We start from the raw sequence: 6772 nt of genomic DNA on the forward strand, positions 1-6772 counted from the left end.
CCTTCACATTTCAATTTTGATTCCAGATCTCACTTTGAATTCGATTTAATCCTTCGAATTTCGATTTCCTCTTAAGCTGAACATGAACACACAAAAAACCCTAGCTTCCAAACTTGATTTTTATGATAAACGATGGCAGATCTGACATTATATTTCAGGTTAAACCACTAGGTTCGTTTTTCTCCTAATTTTCCAGAAATTCATTTTTACTTTGAAGAGTAATATATGATTTTAAACTATGATTCTTTTCTGAAGTCTGATACATGATGAAAAAATTATACATTGAAGTGTAATACATGATTTTTGAAGTCTGAGAAGATGACCGGAAATGTGGCTAAAGAAGATGACCGGAGCTTGGTGACTGTTTAGAAAGAGATGGTGTAGTCGGTGATGGAGAGGGGATGTGAAGGAGGAGGCAAAGGCACCGGTGATCGGAGGCTGTGAAAGACCTTTGTCTTTGAACAAAACTCATTTTGGGTGTCCGTTGGAGATGTCACCGGAGGTAAGGAACGCCAAAAATGTTGTAGGTGGTAGAACTCAAACCCCCCAAAACAGGTTTTACCTGCTATTGCGGGTAATAATGGTATCTTTTAAACAAAAAAAACACGTTTAATGGTTAACAATGCATAAAAAAAAAAAGTTAAGTGACCAGATATGTACAAAGAATATAGTTGGTTTCCTACTTAAATTATTATCCCTAAAATATATTGCTATCGGTAACCAACTACGCCTAATGTATACGAATGATCAATATCGTTCAATTGTACACATTAATTCGTTATGATTAATTACTAATTAAAATATATCATTTTTACAGGTCGTTTCTTCTGGCTGGTTTTGGGTTTGAGTTGGCATTTATGATGAATCTCTTACTACTCTAAATCTACCCCTTCAACTATTTATAGAACATATCGGCTCATCAATCTGATTTGCAACAATTAATGGCAAGAACGTCAAATTTTCCAGGCGATGTTCATTTAGATACAATTCATGGGTTGTTACTATCTATACATATACATCTGTTATCGGTTATAAATTATAAATCTCATATCTTATGCACTTTAAACACTAAATACTCATATACTCCTACCAATAATGATGTTTTCTCCTTTCTCTCGCTCCATTTACATCTTACACAATATTAAGGGTTATACCTCGTCATTCACCTGTCTAATTTCAAAGTCTCTTATGGATTTGATAGGGGGTTGAAAATTGGAATTTAAGTTCATAAGCATATACTCAAAAAATATATATAATAGATACGATAACCCTTATTTTCTTTACTAATTATTGGTCACGTTTGTGATCACAAATACAATGTGATCCCAGTGAATACCAACCAACGATAAGTTTATCTGGCAATCATGTATAAAATAAATCTTTTGTAACATTCATAAATGTAATCTTGGGTAAGTTGGTTGAAGATCACAAAAGTCGTCGAGGATGTTAACTTGTACCCAAAACCGAATAAACATATAGATAGCCACTGAAATGAAATCATTTAATAATTATTATTTAGTTTTAGGTGTTAGATTGTATATTTAAAATATTAGTGTATATACATATGATGTACCAATATATATATTGACTATGAGGATCTAGCTTGTATAATTAAAACGATAGTGATCAATATATGGGACATTGTTTGTTACTCATATATGTTATTAACCTCAAATACATTAATACAAAGAATTTTATTAGAAATTTTGGTCGAAGTTATTTGAATCTCCAAGGTCAGTTGATGCGGATTCAAGTAGTGATTTGTTGAAATTTTGAATATTTAAAGTATTATAAAATCCAAATGTTATACTCTTTATTTCTTTACTTTGCAACTTCTTAGATAGGGAAATTGTCAGAAAAATCCAATATTTTCTGAAAAGTTTCACTTTAGTTTAAAAAAAATTGAACAGAAAAATCTCGACCAAAATGAAATAAGCGGGACATTTATGTTCAAAAAAATGGGCCTAAAGTGAAACTTTTTCGAAAGTATTGAGACTTTTCTGATAATTTCCTTTTTAGATATTTTGAATTAAACAAAGGAAAACACTTAATGAAATGGTACTTCTATATACATTCCAAGTATAAAAATAAATGCATTATTTCAAATATCATTATCATTATCACTATCATTATCATACATCATCATACTATACTTATAAAGGAGACATTTTTCCTATGACCTCATGCATTTGAAACCCCAACACAAATTTCCAAGCACCCCATGCATTTGAAACCCCCACACATTATCACCTTCAAAGTAATTAATAACACATCATGAAAGCTTTATAACTTATATAATATGTTTAATAAGCAATTAATGGGTAGTCTACTATAAAAATGTCATTCTCTTTGAGTAGACACACAAATACAAATCACATACAAAATTCACAAAGAAAACAAGTTTAAAGGTTTTGTGTTGGTTTAAGGGCTTTGGACTATTTTTCGAACCATGTTATTATGTTAAAACTAGCATTTTTTCTTGAATCTCATGCATTTGAAACCCCCTTTTTTAACTTCCTCAAACCACATTCATTTGAAACCCCCTTTTTTAACTAATGCAACTCAAAAGTTTTCTTAATTATGATTTAACACTCAAAAGTTTTATAAATTATATTATGTTTAATTAGCATTTAGTGAAAAGTTTACTATAAAAATGTCAATCTTTTTGGGAAGACATGCATACAAATTTCAGAAAGAAAACAAACTTAAAGGTTTTGTGTTGGGTTCAGGTCTTATGACCACTTTTGGAGATACGCTATTATATTATAGCTTTTAATTTGTAAGTTTGTTATACTAATTCGTTTTTATATTTTTTTCGTTTTTGGATTATTGTCATACACTTTTGGAGATATGCTATTATATTAGAGCTTTTAATTTGTAAGTTTGTTATACTAATTTGTTTTTATGTTTTATTCGTTTTTGGATTATTATAATACAGTCGTTGTATATTGTGGTTTAATCGTTAATATATTGATCATATGTTATATATGGTAATGTCGAAAATATTTAATTAAATATTTTAAATATGTTTTTTTTTTTGTTTTCGTACCGTCTCAAAAAGATAATTAATTAAAACGCATACATATGTTATACTTTCCGTCTCTCTCTCTCTCCCTCTCTCTCCCTCTCTCTCTCTCTCTCTCTCTATATATATATATATATATATATATATATATATATATACATATATTATAATAGAGGTCAAAACACTTCAATCAAAATTCAGTTAAAATCTAATATTTCAAATGCTTTTTTAAAATGATTCTAAAAAATTTAACATGTGTTACTTAATTGATTGATTAATAAAAATATTAATGTTTTGAAACTCCTAACTCTTAAACTTATATTGTTTAATTTTTTAGTTAACTAAAATATTTTTCCTACATAAAGATAATATTTTTATGTAATTAGAAAACAAGGTGTACACATAGGAATCGATACCACTAGAGAGGCATGTTGTCTTTAACCGGTGGTAGGAGATCCATATTTCCTTTTTAATTATTTATATTAATGCTTAGTAATATCTATTTTGTATTCCTATTCACTTTAATTTTTTAGGTACAAATTAAAGAAGAGGATTCTCGGCGCACCAACGTAAAGTCAAACGTGCGCCTTGCAAAATATGTAATTAAAATTAAATATCATATTTAGCAATCGACTTATTTTAAAACTCTTGATGACATTTATGTATAATGATATAATTTGTATGACTTCATTCTTAATTTCAATGTTTAATATTTGAAAGTTCATATATGAAACCTTGGATGTTTTGGTGTAATATAAATAGTGTAATACAAAGTTTATTAATAGCTCATTCAAAACAACTTATTTCTTATTTTATCCAAAAAATATTATCGGACATAAGAAATGTCACAACTAGAAATTTTGGTGTCTTGTAACTACAACACTTATAACAACTATGAATCAATAACATGAAAGCATGCATGATGCTTATTCTATAACAACAAAACTTCATCAAATACTTCATTCTAGCCCTACAAATGATCAACAAAGAATTGGAAACCTTTGAAATCCCAATTTGAGTTCATTTTGGACTAGGATTTCCTTATTAGGCCTAATGGACTAATAAACTTCCAAATTATCCATCTTGAATCTAGAACTCTCTAATGGGCCCTAAATGGACCCATATACATGAAACATAATATTTTGGGCCTTAATGGGTCACAACCAAATTAAGTTAGCCCTAATAGGTCATAAAAATTATACTTTGATTTATTTGGGTCAAGCATCATCGAACTAAACTATAATATGGGCTTAAGGGCAAAAATCCCAAATCTTCTCTTTTCCCTCTCCATTCTCGGCCCAAGCCCACAAAGAAAGAAAGTTGACTTTTTCCTATGCCACCTCACAATTGTTCATGGGGTAACCATGCATTTTTCTCATGTTCCCATGCATGGTCACTTCAAAACTCTCTTTTCTCTCTCTATTCTATCCTCGGCCAAGAGCAAGGGAAAGCACACACATACAAAACACTTAAAACTCTCTCTAAGTCTTCAAGAACATCTTCTCATTTCTCCTTTAAAACTTTCGAGATTTAAGAGCTTTCAAGGAGATTTTTCCCACAAACACATCATCTAAGGTAAGTTGATGTTAAATCCATGATCTATCTACTTCATTTCATCCAAAAATCTCTTCTAAATCCATTCAATCTTGTGATCTTGCACCTTAGAAGCATCTAAGTTCGAGATCCTCCAAGAAGACTTGCTAGGATCGAAATTTCTTCATCTTTTCCTTCAAAAACCGAAACTACAACTCAAGGTGAGCTTCATACCCCTCTTTTTTTGGTTTTCATATGTTTTATTAGGGATAATACAAGAAAATGTGTATATCTATGTGTATGTGTATGCTATGTGTGATTTTATGCATGTATGTGTGTGATTTTATGTGTTTTTGTGATAAATATGTAACCAAAAGGGGTGTTAACTCGAGACCTAAGACATGAGAAAGGAAACAAACATAATCTAAGTTATTTTACACTAAACAAGTCAAGAAAAATAGCTTATAAGGTTATGAGGAACATAATCTAACATAAAACCCATTTTAGGGCTTAAATTGTCAAAAATTACAAAACTTGGGTAAAAACTGTCAAGTCACGGTTTCTTGAGGGTCAAAGGAGTCAAAAAAGTTTCTATAATCATTTTTTTGAATATTGGAATTTTCAAAGGACTTGAAATGCAAAAATTTAGCTTAATGGGCTAAATTTGGGCTTTTCGGCCCAATAAGCCCATAATTGCAAAATTTGAAGTTTTAAGGGGCTGAATTGTAACATTCTGCAAAACAGGGGATAAGAAGTGAAATAAAACTATTTCAAAGGTCAAAAATGCTTTTTAATTCCAAAAAGGATAAAAAATGTAAACTTTTTATATTTTGGGCCAAAACTATAAAAGTTGCGAAATTTGGGGTTCTAACTGAGAAACTCCATTTTGGAAGGGCTAAAGCTGTTACAAAATAAATTTTGGGTTAAAAATTTCTTTTCAACAAGTTTATTATACAAAAGTGTCAAGAAAATGTTTTAAGGACTAAAAATGAAATTCTTTTGTATAAAGGACTAAAAGTGTTATTTTTATAAAAGAAAGGTAGTGAAAAGGTCAAATCATAATCTTAAACAAATTAATTCATTAAGACAAAATACAAGATACCTGACTAACGACAAAACAGAAAAACGAATACACCTTCAATACCAAATATCGTTATAAACGAATTGATTCGGTCTCGAATCAATACAAAACAACAATCGCTAAATCAAAACTCTCCAATAGATATGTGAGAACTAAAAGGAATAAACCTACAAACTTTGGGCTTATGAGTTTCAAATCATGCTTGTTGGGCTTTGCAAGCCCGTCAACATGATCTTTGGGCCCAAAGGGATAACGCTTATATGTTATTGGGCCTTCAGTGACCCAATATTTTATAAAAGGACTTTCAATAGCTTTTATGTGCTAGCGGGCCAAAGTGTCTCGTTAGAAAAGCTAGTAAGGTCACAGTAATCAAGTGCGAGTTGGACCATTGTGTCTTTCGCATCCGCGACAGCCTAAGGTACTTACGATAGTGGTGGGACATAATGCCCCCTTCTCTTCGTTCGCTAAGGCTTACGAGAAATCAAAGTAGACAAAATTAGGACGATATACAATGTGGATTAATCAATATTCATTTGTTAAGACAATACAAAAATCAGTAATCACGAATACATTTCAATATCGGAAAACATCGGGTTTTCCGGGGAATTCAATACTACTCGCTCGAAATCTTATAACTATAATACAAAATATCCCTCATATATATATATATATATATATATATATATATATATATATTTGAAATCATTCATGCATCAACTTATGGATCTCACGCTTTGATAAACAAAAGTCTTTTCAGAAAATATCGGATTTTATGGGTTTTACAAACGACACAAATCATTTTATCACAACATTGCTTATGAACTCACCAACATTTCATATGTTGACGTTTTTCCAAAATAACTTGTATTCTCAGGTAACAGATAAGCGGAAGAGTTATAAGAAGTAATGTTAGATGTTATGTTGTTAAATGTACTCAAACTGTTTAGGTTATGAATGTGTAATGTTAAAACAATGTACTTGATGTGAACAATTACAGTTGTAATATATTGATGCATGGTGACGTTTATGTTATGATTCATGTATATTCATTGTGATGATATTCGATTAAATTCACGCGAGCCCTCGGACGTTTCCGTCGTCTGGTTCAGGGGTGTGACAAGAAAAGTAGATTA

The sequence above is a fragment of the Lactuca sativa genome, chromosome 3, assembly GCF_002870075.4.
Source record: "Lactuca sativa cultivar Salinas chromosome 3, Lsat_Salinas_v11, whole genome shotgun sequence".
Taxonomy (NCBI): domain Eukaryota; kingdom Viridiplantae; phylum Streptophyta; class Magnoliopsida; order Asterales; family Asteraceae; genus Lactuca; species Lactuca sativa.